At 39.8% G+C, this 20,121-nt stretch overlaps 1 long non-coding RNA gene across 1 annotated transcript; it reads left to right on the forward strand.

The window, feature by feature from the left end:
* Positions 1-974: 974 nt before the first annotated feature.
* Positions 975-4,135, forward strand: LOC124165203. Its single transcript, XR_006866169.1, has 3 exons — positions 975-1,014; positions 2,039-2,130; positions 4,095-4,135. It is a non-coding gene; the product is annotated as an uncharacterized LOC124165203 (long non-coding RNA).
* The last annotated feature ends 15,986 nt before the right edge of the window (positions 4,136-20,121 follow it).

Genomic DNA, 20,121 nt, shown 5'->3' on the forward strand with positions numbered 1-20,121 from the left:
GAGTAAGGCTAGGATTTTTAGCTTGCGTTAATTTTAGTTTTTTTTGTGTCGAACCGAGGTTTGGCATGCGCTGTAAACCATTTCAGTGTACGGGGATGGAACTGTGTCGCTTGGATGGAAAAGTGGTAATTTCCTCCTTGTGTCACGGTGACTTCCCGTGCATTGCATTGGGGCGTATGCGATTCCTCGGGGGAAGGGCCATTTATTTTCCTTGTATGTATTCTCTCCCTCTCTCCCCAGGGTCTAGGTCATCAGAACTTCACGCGAAGAGGACCCCAGCTTCAAAACTAGGTTAGCTTTTGGGCCATTATGGCTATGAATCATTGCGTCGAGTAAGGCTAGGATTTTTAGCTTGCGTTAATTTTAGTTTTTTTTGTGTCGAACCGAGGTTTGGCATGCGCTGTAAACCATTTCAGTGTACGGGGATGGAACTGTGTCGCTTGGATGGAAAAGTGGTAATTTCCTCCTTGTGTCACGGTGACTTCCCGTGCATTGCATTGGGGCGTATGCGATTCCTCGGGGGAAGGGTCATTTATTTTCCTTGTATGTATTCTCTCCCTCTCTCCCCAGGGTCTAGGTCATCAGAACTTCACATGAAGAGGACCCCAGCTTCAAAACTAGGTTAGCTTTTGGGCCATTATGGCTATGAATCATTGCGTCGAGTAAGGCTAGGATTTTTAGCTGGCGTTAATTTTAGTTTTTTTTGTGTCGAACCGAGGGTTCGCATGCGCTGTAAACCATTGCAGTGTACGGGGATGAAACTGTGTCACTTGGATGGAAAAGTGGTAATTTCCTCCTTGTGTCACGATGACTTCCCGTGCATTGCATTGGGGTGTATGCGATTCCTCGGGGGAAGGGTGATTTATTTTCCTTGTATGCACTAACCCGCTTTCTCCTTAGGCTGAAGATATTCCAGTGGCCGAAGATATGAAGACATCTGAAGAATGAGATAATCAGTTTACTGAAGCAGGTACTGAAGAAAAATCAGCCAGGATATTCCTTACATGGAAATCGGTAAGAATAAATTTTTAAATATATTTCGCCATTGATGTCTTGGATGCTGTTTTGGTTTTTATATTTCATCGCATCGTTAGGTTTATGTAATTATGTTTTGTGGACGAGTAGATGTTACAATGTCTCCTATGAACATAATAAGTTTAGAACCTCAGTTTGATAATGAATTTAAAATGGATTTAAAATGGAATGGATTGTTCAGTACGTTTTGTTAAGCTTTTATTATTAAATTTACTGCATCCGATTGAGTTTATATTTTTCAAATTATTGATGCACATTATATTATTTAGAATAGCTACTTCATTTTTTGTCTTTTCTGTGTCTGTTAAATACATCTTATATTCTCTGAGCTTAATAATACATATAAGTGCATTCCTTTTGTTTAAAGATCTTTTTGCCTCGTAGCACGCGGAAACGTTATGATCACTGCGTCTAATCAGTTTTATTTTTTATTATTTTGAAGCCTTTTTTAATACGCAATCGCTGCATTTATCTGTCCGATGATTGATTCATATTGGTGATTTATTTCAATTCCTTATGATTGAGTTCGAATCTTTCCGAAAACATTTCCAAAAGTTTTTTTTTTCGGAATATACCTTTTTTGTGAATACGTTTGAATACCTCTCTATGCGTATATAACACTTATTCTGTTGCTGAATTATAGATTCAATGGAAATAATTCAAAATTAATTTTGCACAGACTTTACTTTAAAGCATTGAAACATGAATGTAAGTTATCTTCAGGTTAGAAATCACCATACATTCTAAAATTTGGTTAACCACTCTGAACAAATCCCTCAATATTCTTTTAAAAATTAGATTTTTCTTCTCGTTCCTCTCTGTCGAAAGGAATCGCCTTTTAAAATTTTCGTGAAGAGGTAATATATGCACTTTATAGGCAATTACAATTAGCGCATGGCTGAATAGAAAGTCAATTCTCGCGTCCCATTCATTATAATTACATTTATATGGAGTTAATGTGAGTCCACGGAAGTAAATTCAATTCCCGTTTCTCTCTCATCAGCTGCAAGTCATCGCAGAGGATTATGGCAGTGCGCTGTCGGAAAAAATGGCGCTAATCCGGAATGTGATAATGCAGTGACATCACGCCAAAAGGTAAGAAAACCATTCAATTACATTTTTTCTGTGTCCGTTGATTATTTTAAAAGTGTGCGATGTGAATAACTCTAAAAAAAGAGAGAGGATAATTTTATTATCGTTAAATTCAGTAATATTATTTTTCTTTGACTTGTTCGTTGTGGTACATCGCAATTGATCTGCTTTGATTGGGCCTTGGTAGCGACACGTAAATAGCTTCAGGCAATGGTGTGTTTTTTATTCGGAGACCTAATAACTTCCTCATTTTTTGCCGTTTTTATAGAGTGCATTGAAAGGAGTATTAGAATGAAATTACAATAATAGTAAAAGAATTTGAATCATTCTTCCGATTTCTTCAACTCTTCTGTAGTATCCCTTACGCTTACCGTTAACACCAGTATTTTTCATTCACCTAGGGCGGATATCCGAAATTCAGCCCAACATAAGTTTGGTATTAACTCTGTCAGCTGAGTCAATTACTGCTGAAAATGAGCATTGAACGATGAGTAGTACGAATTTTCATTAAACGGCTCAATTTTTCTCAATTCTCGTTCAGTCATGAGAGTATTATTTCCACCTTTGCGAAAGTAAAATGACGAAAAATGTATTCGTGATTGTAATTTGATCTGGAGAATCGATTTCCACGGAGAGCTGAGCCGAAAAGTCTATTTTTTTCGGAATCGATATTTTAAGGTGCCCATTAATAGATTTTTTGTTGTGGTTGAAAAGAAATTTCATTCTGGCTTCATTTGGCGTCAAATTCTTTAATGGTGCACTTAATGGACATAATTTGATGCATTAAAAATTAGTATGACTATGTAAATTATTTTTAAATCACATGAAGGGTACACAACTATGTACCATGAAACTCTAAATGACGTATAAAAATTAATATTATTTCATAAAATATTGGGGAGGAAAATATTTTATAATACCTATCTCACAAGCAATTTTTGACAAAATCTAAATGAATATGCATTACATTGATAACGGATTTCCAGAGATTTTTAACGAATAATATTAATAATTGCTATGTGGCTGGACAGTGAAATTAATATTCATTTTCAAGAAAGCCATATTTTTCATATCAGTTTGAACATAGAGTAATTATATACTTACACTATGGTTTGAACCAAAAATGATGATTTACGCCATGTGTCATAAGGAAGAAACGATTTTTCGTGCACAAAATCCGATTTGATTAAATTGACCCTTACGCCATTCACGAGAATACAGGTAAAATTTGAAAGTAACAGTAAACTCACATTCCTTTTATTTATACGTCTTTTTTCATTTAATTTGAATTTTCTGTACTTTCATCGTCAGAATGTATTGATTTCTATACATTTTCCGATGTGTAACCGTGAATATTAATTTTTCAAATAGGTACGCTCCAATTTTTGTGGTTAAGTGCTTAGACAAGTGCAAATTATTTATTTTTTCAAGCTTTAAAAATGTCAGTTAATCCTTGCATACGTCAATATCATTTGCTAATTCACCACATGGACCCTAAAGGCTTGGCGAATCTAATATCATCGCTGAATTTCCCCGTCCAATGGTACCATGCATTTTCATTTATTCCTGGAGATATTTATTTTTTACGTTTCTTAACAGATATCCTGTAAGCCCCATTACATAAAAACTATAGTTCATTTTCAATTAATTTTCGTTATCCTTTTTTAAGCTTGTCTTCGTTTAAATTGTGTTTTCAAAGATGATAAATTAATATTTTTAGATAATATAAGCTTTTGGCTGGGATCTAATATTCAGCAACGACACTGAATATTTTTTTTCTAATTTTTAATATACTATTCCACTATTTATAAAGCTTAATCTAGGAAGTCGAATCCTTTTTTATTTTCAATCGTATCCTTTCTTATTTTTTTCTACTTGGTCATATCAAGAATAATAACCTTTGTGCCGTACAAGGTGACCTTTCTATCTCATGGATGAGTATATTGGATAATTTGTTTTATCAACAGGGACAGAGAGAGGCAGCTTGCAATGATGGACTTTGAAGAAGGAGATTTAGGGATTAAATAAACGTGGAATGCCTCTACATTGACCAATGGAATTGACTCAGGAACTCAGCAATTATGAAGAAGGAAACAAATTGTGTAGATTGAGAATTGAAGAACTGAAGAGTGAAGAATTTAAGACATGATAGGAACATATGACCCATTTGAAGACTCAAGAGATGAAGAATGGCGGCGATCCGAAGTCTGAAGATTTAGATTATATTTTTTTTCGTATTTTTTGCCTATTTCGATTGTATGTGCCTCTTGTATTTTTTGAATAATTTGATTTAATTTGTGTTTTAATGAGTGAATGGGATTTAGTTTGTGTGTGAGAATGGTATTTGGTATATATGTCTGTATATGAGAGTAATTGAGTCAGTGTGCGATAGAGAACGTGCTTAATGGTGAATGAATGTGTGCTATTAATTGTGAATGGCGTTGTTACTTTGTGTGAAGCGTATTATTTCGTGTGAATGAGGTATGTTTTGTTTCGTATGAATGAGGTATGCTATTTGTAGTGAATAAGGCTTGTTAATTAGTGTGAATGATGAATATTATATGATGTGTATTAGGTATGCTATTTCGTGTGAATGACGTATGCTATTTCGTGTAAATGAGCTATGTTTTCTTGTGTGAATGAAGTATGTCTTTCGCGTGAATGAGGTATGTTATATGATGTGAATGGTGTATGCTATATCGTGTGAATGAGGTATGTTATATGATGTGAATGGTGTATGCTATATCGTGTGAATGAGGGTATATTATTTCGTGTGAATGAAGTATGTTATTTTGTGTGAATGTGGATTACTATATTATGCGTATTAGGAATGCTTTTTCGTGTGAATGATGTATGTTAATTTGTGTGAATGTGGAATGTTATATGATGTGTGTTAAGTATACTATTTCGTGTGAATGACGGATCTTATTATGTGTGAATGAGGTGTGTTTTTTCGAGAGTATAAGGGTATATATATTATGTAGTCTGAATGAGGTATTTTATTCGTGTGAATGATGGTATGATGTTAAGTGTGAATGAGTGCGATTATTAGTACGTAATTTTAGTTTGAGCGAGAGTGCGTTATTGAGTGTGAATGAGAAGTAATTGTTTATTATAATTAAGCGTTTATTATCGATGTATGTGTGAATGATGGTATGTTGTTTATATTGCGAATGACCTTGTGTTACGTTATGTGTGAATGAAGGTTTAATATATTTGGAGTGAATGTATGTTATTTGGTGTGAATGAAAGTGCAATCTAGTTTTCATTAGAGGAAGCCATTTTGTGAGATGGCTGAAGTATTGCTTGTTTTTTTTATCGTAGAACTTGGGTAGCGTAGATAGTAGATGGTAGAGTAGTGCATGTCCCCCTCAAATCCAACTGCGTCCTCAACGTGGAGAGGGGGTGTAACAGCGGACAGCCATGATTCAACGAGGTTTCCATGGTGATTTCAAACAAACTTTCGAAATTTTTCTCGGCAGTTTTTCCTGCTAATTTTTCATTCACAGAACTAGCCGACTTCTTTGATTTCTTGCAAGCTACATTGATGGTTTCAAAATGTAAAACCCGGTGAACTAGATGCTTCCTACATGGCTTTCCGCTGGCTAATGCAGTTGGTGACTTATGTATCGGAATGTGTACGAATTCATTTATATTGTTCACAGTTGTAAGTGTTTCAGTTTTTTAAACTATCCATTATATTCCATTTCATTAATATTTTTTAATTCATATTGTAAAATTAGAATGTAATTTAATGTATATCAATTCAATGTGCAATCCATTTTTTTGAAAGTGTAAACTTTTTTATTTTCAATAAAATTTCATGATTTATAAAAATTTCACTTCAAATGTATCTTAACTTCGTTCGCTCTGCGGAAAAAATTGAAACTACCTATGTAAGCCTTACTATTATGTAAGCCTTACAGTCTAAACAATGCGTACATGTATTTTATGTTTTTATTTGCATCATAATGTATTCGAGAAAAAGTAATCAAACAGCCATATTTCACTTCGGTAATTATCTATTTAATCTAAGTGTTTATTTCAGTAATAAATAATTTTAAATTGCCTAATTTAACTACTTATGTTCGTCGACAAAAACCATTGTACTTGGTATTATTCAGTGTCTCTGCCTTCTTTGTTTTTATCAATATAATTTAATGTTGCGCCAAAATATAATTTCAAAATTTGTTTTACTGCATGTCTGACTAGGGAGATAACACTTTTAAATTACCTATTTTTTATATCTGCTCTGCGGAAAATATCGTATTTTTTTCTGTCCGTGTTTGGGTGTTTATATATTCAATAAAATGTTAACATTCGTGCATGAGATAAAAAACCTGCCTGTTTCATTTGCTAGAGTGAGAAATAATAGATGTGAATAATAGTACCTATATTATATTTTATAATTATATACGGAAAATTTTATTCATTGTTTAATTTTTAGACCTTGTATATGTCACTGTATTTCTTTTAATGTTAACTAAGTTTATATGCGTTTCTGTGAGAAATAAAATCTCAATTTTTTTATTTTCTACGTTAACCTAAATTAATGTAAGGTTTTTCTTAAGCGTGTGCAATGAATATTAATGATGTAGTGAGAATTTGGATGCATGAAAATTAGGAAGATGACATTGTATTTGTTAGTACTGATTGGAGCACTTACTTTATGTTGAGTGTTGCTATGTATAAATTAGAATCCTGTGATTAATTATTAACCACTGAATGTAAGTATAATTGAGATGGTATTATATACTTTTAGTGTGTGTAATTCAGTGCGATGAAGTGTTATTAATTAGTGTGAATGAGATTACATCAAGCGTGAATGAGTGTGCGTCTCTTACTGATATCAGAGTATATATATTTTGTAGTGTGAGTGCGAGCTTGTAATTTAGTGCTATTAAGACTGTTGTTTAGTATGAATGAGAGTTTATGTTAAAGTGTGAATGCAAGTTGGTGAGATGATATTATATATTTATTAAATTGAATGAGTGCACTTAATTTATTGTAATGTGAGTATGTAGTTAAGTATGGTTGAGGGTGTGTGGAAATTAACTGGAAAAAGTTAATTGTTTTTATTTTGTGCCTGAGAGTAAATAATCAAGTATGAATGAGGCTATTTAATTTAGTACCATTAGTGTTGTTTAGAAGTATTGAGACGCTATTATTAGGTGTGCGTGAGTTTGTGCATATTTTTTGTGTGAATGTTGGCATAATATTTAATTTAGTGTGAACGAGGGAGTTGTCCTTGCAATCAATAAATGTAAGTACTATAGTCTGGAGTACACATAGTTATGGACAGAAGTTTGGAGGTAAGCGAAAAAATACTGAGGTTATATCGACAACCTTGTTGAAGGTGATCTGAAACTATAATCTATCATCATAAAAGTCGCAAAATATTTATAGACTTGACATGACTTTAGGATTGATTTTACCTGACCCAGAGTAAATCCGGCCCCTTCTTCACCTGTGACACGGATATTTTACAGAGTATCAGTCACTTGAATCTGTTATTGGCACACATCAAATGAGGTATTTAGCACATTGGGCCAATTTCAGTTCACTTTGCAGCTGATGGATTCGAGCCATGAGGACAGCCAATTGAATTACTCAATCATCCGTGCAAAAATTGCAGCAGTATCACCAGGCAACCGCGGGCATTGTAGATGTAATAGATTTTTGGAATTAATAAAATTATTAAATAAGTAAAAAAATAAATATAAGTAAAATATGACTCTGGTTAAAAATCGTAAAATTGGCCTTGTGCAATGGAATTAAAACCAATAAATATTAAAAATTCTGTGGAATAGTGGGGCAGCGATGAGGAAGTTTTTGGGGGATAAACCTCCCCTTAGTGTTAAGATTTCTACGAAATACGTAATTTCGTATCTTCGTGGGCAATGCCGTTTTTATCAACGGAAAGATTACTATGTACTGTGGTAGTCAAGGGTTTGTTGACTTACTTTGTTGAGAGTTGACTGTTACTAATGGTGGAGAATTAAAAATTAAAACGAAGTAAGATAGTGGAACCAGATTTTTTATTTTTCCGGACTAACTGCCGAAGCTTGTTCAGTTGCGCGAAGACTACGTCTACGGATTACCGAAATAATAATTTTTTATCACTTAGAGCTCAGAATTTATAATTTTAATCCATTTTACTTAATTGAATAATATTACTATAGAGTAAGTACTTACTCTACGTAATTAATTATAGAATAGTGAAGTGGATTAAAACTCTCCCGCAGATAGCCATTAAACTCACCAGTTTGAATCATTTACCTCAAAATATTTCTGGGGGAGTGCCCCCCCATACCTCCTGCTTGCCTTAGCGGGCATTTCAAACCTCCCAGACCCCCTTGGTATCAATTCAACACCCTAAACCCCCCTAGCCTTAATTCTTAGCTGCGCCCTTGCCGGAGAATACATATATATAACTTTAGAAAAATTGGTTTGAAATGTCGTACCTGTATACTGGGTGAATTGGATATTATAAGAAACATAAATTTGAGAGATTTTTAATAATGGAGTTCCATTTGTTGAGTTATATACAGGTAAATGTAGGGGTGAAAATAGAAAATATTTGGGTACCAAATAGTCATCGTGATCACATGTGCAATATTAATCAACAATGTCTGTAAATATCATTAGAAAAACGAAATTTATTGCCTAAGCGCTCATTACTTGGTCGCTTTTCCGTACACAGTGTTATAGCTCTTGCGATGGCCTTCCATTATGTCGGCCCTTCATTGTCCTTAAAAAAAATGAAACACAAAACGCGAGTCGCGGCACGAACATACTGGTTTCGAAGTTGGCAGAGGTTTGCGTTTGTGAGGTTTGTTTATAACAACTCCGTTAATTTTTGTGGTATAAAAAATTTGTTTTCGGCAAACTGCTAATAATAGATGTGGTTTCTTTATATCAAAATTGCAAGTTAAAGAAACGAAAACTACGGGAATGCCAAGCGCTCAAAGTTGGTCAACTTGATTTTACGCGCAAAAAACGGGTACTGTTTTGAGAAAAAATTAAGTATAGGTAATGCTATTCAGCCGAAGATTTTTTAAAGTACATGATACAAGGTATAAATAAATTCTCTTTCGTATGATTTTTGTTGCATTGAAATTGATTGCTTCGTTTAAACGCTAGAGCTCCTCAAATTCGCGTATGTTGCTTTTTTTACAGACAGTAGTACATTGGAGCTTTGTCGCGATAGGGCGCGTGTGGGGCGATAGGCGTTTGTTTACTCCCGGTACGATGTCCCGGAAACCAACTGACAGAAATGAAAGAAATTTTAGGTGATGCTATAAATACGTCTAACGTGTCGTTGTAAAATACATAAGAACTATAGAAAAATCCGAGAGTGACATTATGGTCAGGTATGCCCGAAAAACACCCAAAATATGTACCACACTGAAATAAATGTGTAGTTAAAAAAACAGTTTCTGATGAAATTCATCGAACTTTTAGTTTCATATGGAACATTGAACATTTTTGTAACGATAACACAATCACTTTCCTAAATTCAGTTTGATAAATACTATCAAAATGGTTGTAGCAGTCTGATAAAAACTGAACCAAGATCAAATGGATAATGAAACCGGCGCTAAGCAAGCACGCGAAAGATTTTCCACCCAGAAGAAAATTGTTCTGATTGAAAATCTTTAAAAAATGTTGGTGTTTATGGTAAGTTCTCATTAGGGAAATTCAAAAGAGTGGAGATAAAAAATATGCCTTTATGAACTATTGAACATTGGACCCCGCGTGGCAGTAATAGACTTTAACAACCGCAATAATGCTTCGAATCGATTGTTTTAATAGAAATGTACGGGAACAGGAACGTATATTATTATTCAAAATACCTACCCAACCTAAGTTGTTAGAAATGAATAAGGCGTGACTGCAGTTTCCCTTCGTAAGCTTAAGAGGAATACTTGATGCACACCATAGAATTCGTAGGCACTCAATAACAATATCTACTACAGTTGCGCAAGAATGCTTCATTTGCATGTTTTTTTTTTCATTGAATTAATTTGACTATAACTTCCTGGGTGAGATTCTTGGTATTAATTGGATTTAGTGCGACGTATTTCATCACATTATTAATCATCATTGTTACGAATGATTACGCTTAACATTGGCCTATTGGGCCTATTACGAACGGCTCACAGCCTGCGATGAGACTCCGATAGATACGGTGTCCTAACGTCCGAAAGCGCGTTCGTTCGCCGCCCCCGATCTGTAAAGAGAGGCCTCCGGTCGGAGACACACCACGGCTATATAAGGGGATCGGAGTGACACACACTGCCTCTGTGACTCCTACCCCTTAATGATGGACGTTTGTTTACCTTTTTCGGGTCGACCAGGCGTTTTCAAAGAAAAACATCCGACGATAGAGACACGGAAGCCTTTAAATACCAAAATATCGAAACTTACGCTGCAACCAAAATGTCCATTTTTTTCACAAATTATCTTCTAGCCAAATGGAAAAACTCTAGGGTTTAAAAAGAAATTTAAAAACTTGAAAAACTAAAGGATCACCCTAATTTCCAGGGACCAAATATAAGATCGCTCATTGGCCCATCTTATTCTGATTCACACGGTCAATCCGATGTCTCTTTTTCCATCGGTTCCCGTATTTAAAACTCTCATTCTTTTGAAATACAAACTTGAAGTTAAAATCGGCTTTACCAGCCGTGCGTTCTGAATAGAGTGCATATATTTAAGCAATGGTTTCAGAGACGATGGCGGAAAAGTTTGCATTGAATTTTGTAAATAGGGTAGATTCCTTCATCAAAGATAACAAAAGGCATTGATTGCGATTCGTTACCCACCATTAGTGTATTCATAATATACAATTCATTTGGTTTTAGAAATTCCAGTTCAGACGAATGGCAATGGTCAATTTTAACCTCATTTGAAAAAGGTCAGATTGGCGCCCATGCGATTCCACTCCACGTGACGTCACAGGGACCTAGTTTCTAATCGAGTGGATAGGAGTTTTACATCGACTGAGATTACCAATGCATGCATGAGGCACAGAGCTCAGGGAAACATGTCGTAATAATCACCTATTAAATTTACCTGAGGTCGGAAAGTTTTCTATTCTTGATAGGGCATAAATAATACTTATTTAAGCCAAGCGCTACCAGCTAGCATCCTGCGTCGCATCAGCGCTCAAAGGCTCGCCCCGAGGTCACCTCACTTGAGGCAGCGGGAACTAGAACGACGTCTCACGGAGTTTTTCCAGCATGCATACTTACCCGTCGCGTTTTCGTGTGCTTGAAAATTTTAACTTTTCATTTGGTCGCGAAAAATAGATATCGTCATTTAAAAATCTAAAAGGGTGAAATGCATACTCCAGGAGTAATAATCTTTCGATTTAGGCAATTAAAAAATAATATAAAACCACCCTATCCACCAACCTTTTTCCACAAGAAAGAGAGGCGTTTTCGACGGATTACATGCGCAGCCAAAATCTCAAGTGCTCGTCTGGAGACTTGTGCATTAGGTCCTCTCTTCGGAAGGTACGAAGTTGGTACAAATGGGGCACGTGTTCATGGCTGACTATATTTTTTTCCGTTCCCGAATAAACTTTTGCGCGTAAATAGCACAATTAGCGGCACCATAAGTCAGAAAACACTCATTCGAGTCACCGCTGAACTTGACGCAGTAAAATCCCTCTCGGTGGAATGAAAATATATAATTTATTTATAAACATTACTATGGCGCACTTCATAGCCTTGGATAGGATGTAGCGATAAATTAAAAGCTGCTTCATCTTACCAGATCGGTAAATTTATCCCGAATCCTAGACATTTGACTTCGTTAGACACAATAATGTTAATACCATCGTCTCGTATACATTCGGATAGGGAGACGCCTCATGGCACTAATTTAGTGCTGTGAACATGATGAGGTTCATTTATCGCCCCCACCTGGTCGACGCATCTAAATTGGTTTTGCACTTTGAGCAACAATGACATTTTAATTGATAAAAAATTTCTCGGGATTCCCATTTATTTGGGTGTGGTATTGGGTCAATTCTCCCAACGTTTCAATGTCTGAGTCTGCCATCGTCTTCAGGGGTTTACTCTTAATAGTACTTTCTTACGGTACTTATTTATTCATTCATATCCCTGGTTACGGTTACTGTTGTGTGCGGATGTAACGATTAATTATGGCATTCCAGGCACTGCTCAGTAGGAAGCCTTTACCTTTGTCTAAGCTCTTCTCCTCAAGGCTAATTGCAATTGCCTCCTTTACAATTCTAACCCAATAGTTATTAGTGCGGCACAAAACTTTTGTATTTTTGAAGTCCATCGAAAGACCAAGGTCCAAGGAATGCTGCCGAACGTGAACAGATGGCCAGCATCTTGGCCATCCTTTTCGACTGCTCAGCGCACAGTCGTTGAGTCTTCGAACAGCAATTTCGTGAAAAATCATGCACGGGCTCCGACTTTGGGCCATCACGCACGCATTGGCGGAGCAGGCTTGAGCGGTGCTCTCGTGAGTCGAAGTCACCGCCGCTACGACGGCGGTGGCGGCTGGTCTTCTCGTCGTCCAGTCCCCGCGCGCGGACGTCGAAATCGATCCCACGGCATGACGTGAAAGTCAGCAAAATGCCGAATTTCGCCGTGGATGAGTGTTGTGAATTTCTCGTAGAAATCCTGCGCGCGGGACTGGAAGACATCTTCCAGCGGCGGCAACTTCGAGACAGGCCATAGGGCGTCATTGTGTTTCATGACACCTAGGCGTAGTGCTGTTCGAAGACTCTTGCGATCGGCAACACAGAGTATGCGCTGAGCAGTCTTGGAGGCGAGTCCGATACACGCTGGGGCGGCATATTCTATGATCAGCCGAAGAATGGTCCTGTGCAGCATGATCCGGCGATGTAGCGGCAGGCTGACATTTCCGAGCATTCTACATCTACATAATACCCTGCGAGCCACCTCTAGGGTGTTTGGCAGGGGGTGATCAAACACCAGCATGCAGCATGCAATTGGACTCCAACATGAACACCACACGGTCCACAAAACGTCACGCATACTAACAAATTATACTACTATATGCTGTTACAAATAATAATAAAATCAAGAAATATGCATTAAGTTTTACATAGGTTAGTTGGCTACACCACAAGTCATGCAATCTATTTATGACGTCTATCGCTGCCGTTATAATCTCTTATTGATTGTGGAAAAAATGACATTCGGAATCTGTCTGTTCTACAATCTATCTCTCTTATTTTATTTATATGATCTCATCTTCCGTAGTATGTTGGCGACCGTAAGATATGGTCAACTTCGTCAGAAAAGACACTGCTCTTGAATTTATCTAAAAGGTTTAGTCTATTTTTCAATCTACGGTCCGACAGAGATTCCCATCCGAGTTTATCTAATAGGTCAGTTACACTAACAAGACTATCGTAACGACCTCTCACGTGCCTGGCAGCTCTTCTTTGCACGCGTTCTAACTCTGTTACTAAGCCTTTTTCATGCGGATCCCAAACACTGGCAGCGTATTATAAATGTGGTCAAACGAGGGAGAAGTAGCTAATTTCTCTCACTTTGTCGTCGCACTTTCCCAATATTCTTTTAACAAAACCCTTTTAACGATTAGCATTGAAGCAATCTGGTTCCTTCTTGAGAGCATGATGGCTGCTTTGCGGCTAGCGTGTGGCAGCATGGTGAGGCGTCGATCTAGAAAAACGCCCAGATATTCCACGATGTCTTTCCATAACACTTCCGAAGCGCCGACGAGAAGTTCGCCGGGCTCTTTCCGAGCTATAGAGAAGACGATCGCCTGCGTCTTTGTCTCGTTCACTGCCATGCGCCAACGCTCGCACCACTCCAGCAGATCGTCAGTGGCACGTTGTAGGTATTCGACAGCTTTGCACTGCTGTGTAGTGATGGTCGATCATGAACGATTCAATCATAAAGATTGAATCACTAGGTGAATCAAATGACTCATGATTCATTTCGTTAAACGATCATCAATCATCAAACATTCCGACTTCCGGTTTCATATAAATCATCCCGGTTTCCGGTTTATTTCAAAATTTGGAACGATCGATGCTTGATCTCTCTTCGACAGGGCAGAAATAGTTGTGAGAAAATTTTATACTACGATATAAAAAACTGAATACTTGTGTAGTATTTTTCTTATATGTTTTCCAGAGTTAATCAGTATTAATAACACCAATACACGAAAAGGAAAATATTAAGGTGACTTTTGCAGGAGAACGTTAAGAGGTAGATGTTGCAGCTGTTAACATTTTATTGTGCCGTTCATAAAATTATCCTGCACATCAGATTCATGCATAGTGTGTGGTGTATTTTGTGTTATATTTTGAGATATATAGTTTGAAATTATTCTATCAGTGTTAAGAAACTGTGGCAGTTTTGTCTTCCCAAATATTTTCATGACACTACTTCCTTAATTTTTGCAATCTAGTTAACTCATCTAGGAATCCACAATCAAAATAGTATATGAAATGATAATATGGATAGCAATAAGCGTTACCAATGCTCTTCGCAGATGAGGCTGTATTTATTCGATTATTCAAAGTGATTTATTACATCCATTGATTGAGCCTTTTCAACAGGGGTGCCGACTTACGAAAAATATTGGGGGGCCCAAACTGGGGACCTGGCCCCGGTAAATTTTATAAGTAGTGAATTTTAAGTTTTTTATGCATTTTAGAAGAGTCATAAGATCAACATTAGAACCCTGATCACTCGACTCTCGATATCTGGACACTGGGGAAAATCGACAGGCCTGACACATTTTTTCCTCACATCTGTAACGAATTTTTGGGGGGGCTCGGGCCCCCTCAGGCCCCATGGAGTCGGCGCCACTGCTTTTCGATCTTGATTCCTTTGAGTCTTTTCGATCATAATCATTGAATCAATTGATTGAATCATTTATGTGACTCGAGTCAAAATGATTGAATCACTAAAATGGTCGACTTTGCCCATCACTACTGCTGTGACGATCTGGCGGGCAGTGCCGCCATCACGTTCGGGCCGAAGTTGCTCGGAAAGTCAGCCGTGAAGATGCTGAATAGCAGCGGCGAAAGAACGGATCCCTGCGGGACGCCTGCTGTTATTCGCCGCTGCATCGATGTCGCCGGACCCCATGCCACGGAGAAGCTTCTTTCCCGGAGCCAGGCCGCGATGATGCGAAGACACCAACGTGGAAAACCGAAGCACATCAGCTTCCAGAGCAAGCCTTCATGCCACACTTTATCGAAAGCTTTGCTGATGTCGAAGAAGCCTCCAGCTGTATGTGGATTACAGTGGAAGCCCTCAACGACATAGTTCAGCAGACGTGCGACTTCATGAGTTGTTGAATGCTCGCTCCGGAAGCCGGATTGGTAGTCCGGGAGAAGATCCAGCTCATCCTGCGAAGGTGCTGTAATGGGACGATCTCGAATAATTTCCCCAGCGAATTGAGGAGAGAAATCGGCCGATAATTCTCCAAGCGGCTGGGCGATTTACCAGGCTTAACTATGCAAATGACGCGTGCGCGCTTCCATTGAGATGGGAAGATTGCAATAGAGACGCACGCGTTCATTATGCCCAGCAGAATGAATGCCGTTGAGCGCGGCATGGCTCGGATGGCGGCGCCGGTGATGCCGTCAGGTCGTGGTGCTTTCTTTGCCTTGGTGTTTTTCACCGCTTGGAGAAGATGGGATACCAAAATATCGGGCGCTTTCTCTCCTCCGTCTCGAACTCGCCTCTTCCTCTTCGTAGATGGGATGCTAGTCGCCGGGTGTATCGCAGGTTGTGCATAGCGGCGAGAACAGTCGGTATTGTTCGCCGCATTGGAATTTTTAGCCGCTTCGAAGTCCTTGGCTTCCCACGCGTGCACATGACGTTGTCCTCTGCTTTGGGGGGCGCGTGGGAGAGTGGTGGGAGGCGGGATGAGTTAACCGGCGAGAACCAAGTGCATTGGTCGTCGCCGCTTCTATATTCTCTGCCTGTGGTCTTCCACGCATGCAAGTGCATGGGAGTCGCGTGCAGGGACGCCGAATTACAAAAAACATTGGGGGGGGGGAACAAACCGGGGATCTTGCCCCGGGAAATTTTATAAGTAGTGAATTTTAAGTTTTTTAAGCATTTAAAAAGAATCATGTGATCAACGTTAGAACCCTGATAACTCGAATCTCGATATCTGGACAATCCGGGGAAAATCGACAAGCCTGACAATTTTTTTCTCACACCCATAATGAATTTTTGAGGGGGATCCGGCCCCCTAAGGCCCCATGGAGTCGGCGCCACTGGTCGCGTGGCCGATGTTGTGGGTGGTTCATAGCTGAGGGGGGAAAGGGAGGATTGTGGGAGGTGATCGGAGACCCGGTCGAGTACAGGCAAAGGCTAGGGCGTGCGTGGCGTTGTGCTGTTGTCGTTGTCTGCAGTGTGTGAACGGCCGGTAGGCCGCCCGCAGCCGGCTGGGAAGGGAAGGGGGAGCTTCGGTGGCTTATAACCTCCCCCTCCTCCTCTGCCGCCGGCTCCGCCGCTGCCTGAGTGGGGGCGGGGAGCTCCGGTTCCCCCCCCCCCCGAATCCTCCACCTCCTCTGTCGCTGGTTGTCCGTAAAGCCCCCATTTCTCTCTGCTAAGCGTGCGGAAAGAGACAGGTTGTTGCAGTGGGCATAGAATGCCAGCCTTTGGTGGAAGGGGGGAGAAGATTCTCTCCAGATACTCAGCCATTGCGTCCGCCTATGATTGATGCGAGTAGATCGGGCCGATTTCCGTTCAAAAAGGTGCTCATTCCGCCGATGTATCGCGCAAAGCTTTCGCCATGCGCCAAAGTGAGCCGTCGCGTCGGCGATATCCAGAGAGCTGATCTTTGAATCCCGTGATGATTACCTGAAGTCTTTGATGGCATCGCGCACTCGATGTCTCGCGTCGTTCATCCGGGCCTTATCTGCGTTGCCTCTGGATGTCTCTGCCGATGGAATGTGCGACGAAGATAGTTTTTGGTCCGGATAAGACATCGAATGTGGAAAGGAAGAGCGAGATAATTCCAGCTTCGAGCTGTTTTGGTCGGCACCGATTTCTCGATCGCCTCCGTGACGATTTCCGTCAGCGTAGCCACTTGCCGGTCGATGTCCTCCGGTGTGATGAGAGGGGTGAGTGGCAGGCGGTGCTCCATACCCGTCGTCACCTCGGTACGATATATCTCCCAATCGGCATTTCGGTAATCTTTGATGATACGTTGAAGCAGCGCGACTGGGCGCCGGTTTAGATGGAATAGAACCGGTACGTGGTCGCTGTCCAGCGCGTGTATAGATTTCACAGACAACGCCGACGGGAGATTGTGCAATGCGATATCGATCACATCGCCTTCCCCTTGCGTGTTGTAACGAGACGGCGTCCGCGGCCCGCTGACGGTAATCCCTCGCTGCGTGATGATCTTCAAAAGGTGGCGTCCTTTCTGATTCTCGACTCTGGAGTGCCAAGCGGGGTGTTTGGTGTTGTAATCGCCCGCTGCGATCGTCGGCTCGTCAGATGTAAACAACGCATTTATGTCCTCCGCACGCAAGGTATTACGCGGCGGACAGTAAACGCTGATGAGTCGCAGCGGGCCGTCTTCCATCTCCAGGGCGATGGCAGTTGTCTCGATCGATGATGGCAAAGTATCTAAAGAGAATCTCTGTGCATTGATGTGATCCGCGACGATGATCGCCGTTCCGCCGCCGTTGGCGCCGGTATTGCGATCATCGCAGAGCACTTTTGGGAATATTCCAGCGGCTTGTCGGCTTCAGCTGTGTCTCTTGAATGAGGGCCACATTGCATTTTTGCCGAGCCAAAAATGCGATGAGCTCTGCAGTTTTCCGCGCCACGGTGCCGCCCGCGTTCCACGAGACGACTGTGAGTTGCTTTCGTTGTAATTTATTGGCCATTGTTGATGTACTGAATGATATCAGGTAATTGCGCCATGGTGGACGCCAGGAGTTGTAGAGTTGCCTGAAGATTGGCAGCAATTGTACTCATGGCCTCCATGGAATCGTGGATGGACAGAGAAGACAAAGAAGCCGGCAGATTTAGAGGGAGCGGCGGCTTGCAAGCGCTGCTTCTTTTCCCGCTTTGTCAGCGGAATCTTGATTGATTCCGCTGTTCCAGCGGGCGGTGCAGGAGCGGGTGTTGGCAGCAGCGGAAAGAAAGGAGACATCCAACCGCTTCTTGGGTGCAGGTCTCCGCGGCGCGGGCGGGCGGGAAGCGTCGGCGCCGCGCCACGCATTCTGCTTGCCAAGAGTTGGCACGCGAAAGTGAGTGCCGCTACCGCCGACTTTAGCGGATAACACGGGCGTATGCATCTTTCATGCTCCGTCAGACGTTTTTCGATTGTGCGGCCAGTGTCCCCAATGTAAACGTGACCGCACTCACACGGGACGCTGTACACTCCCGAGGTTTTGAATCCTGAGAAACTGTTCATCAATCTATACGCCGGGAAAACCTAAAATTTTTAATGAAATTTTACTTTCCCTTCGCAACGAAAACCTTTGCAATCTCCACCACCACACCTCCGTACCGTGAAAGCTCGCCATCCAAGCAAAACCGGGGAAATCCAGAGTCTCAGGATGGAAACCGGCCTCACCACCATGATTTTATAAACAACGAAAAGAAAAAAAATACAATTTAATATGTGTTTCAATTTTACAGTCTTTTGTTTCTAACGAAATGGATATTTCAAAAAACTTTTATCCTCTTATTAGAAGTGGCGGCTCGTGAGTCAAATGCTTGGGGGGGGGGGGGGGGCACACTCCATCGAGGGGTCAAAATTTTTATATAATTTGTGTATCGTTAGTTAGTTTTTAAGGCAATCTAGGTCTTAAATTTGATGCCATATGTTCCGTTTTTTTTCAACAAAAATACCTAGTTATCCAAATAAAACTTGACGAGCGTGATTCACCCGCTCCCAGGTCAGAGGACCTCTTTAAACACAACATTGGAAGTAATTACACTATCCTCTGTTAAACGCACATAATGACACACACTTTCGTATCATCAGGAGACTTGAATGTGGAATCAGCCGCATGTTGATAAAAGTTATTTTAGGAATACGAGATATTGTCGCAAATGAACAAAAGTATCAGTTTGTGCGCCGTTAACGTCAGGAATACTTACCGGTTTTTGTTTTTTTTATTATTTAAAAACGAATTTTAGGAAACAATAGCAATATTTAGGAATTAAGATATGCCGTCGCTTGTTCTCTCATAAATTCTGTGCATTTTGGTACTTCATTTGTAGAGTTTGGTTGCGTATAAGTTGAGAAAAATGTATCTATACAGTAGAAATAATATAGAAGATTAAAATATACTATTAGATACTCTAAGGCTTAAATATACTATTGACATCTATCAATTTACTTAGTACGTAAAGGTTTTTAGGCATTTTTAGACTTCTTCATTTAGTTTTTCAATTATTAATCTGCACGCACTATCTAATTGGACTAATGTTAACTTTGCCTAACACGGCATACTCAACAATAAGCATTATCATGTTTTTCACTCAATTTATGTTTTCTGACTTACTAATCATTCAAATGTTTTAAATCCGAGACACCATCCACCGCCCATGCACGGTCTGTAACTCTCATTACAAAAAAGGATAGAAAAAAAGAATGATTGACCACGCACCCACACAACCAATGAGCGCATAGTTGTACAAATTATTTTAAAATTTTCGAACGAAACTTTCGTGCTTTGGAGACTTTTTGTTGTTGAATTTCTTTTACTATAGACCTAGGGGGGCCTAAATTCTTGAGCTCAATCCTATATTGCAGTTCCATAATACCATTACTAACAATAAAATTCACATCGTCGGAAAGAGACGAGACCATTATGACTCTTTAATACACCAACCAATCACTAACACTAAAGCATTAACAATCACTAACTCGATTAACTCAACTAAAACTAGGCCTATTTACATACCAATCACTCATACGATAAAACAATTTACACATAATAAGTCAACTGGTCACCAAAAC

This window comes from Ischnura elegans, chromosome 9 (genome assembly GCF_921293095.1).
Source record: "Ischnura elegans chromosome 9, ioIscEleg1.1, whole genome shotgun sequence".
Classification (NCBI taxonomy): Eukaryota; Metazoa; Arthropoda; class Insecta; order Odonata; family Coenagrionidae; genus Ischnura; species Ischnura elegans.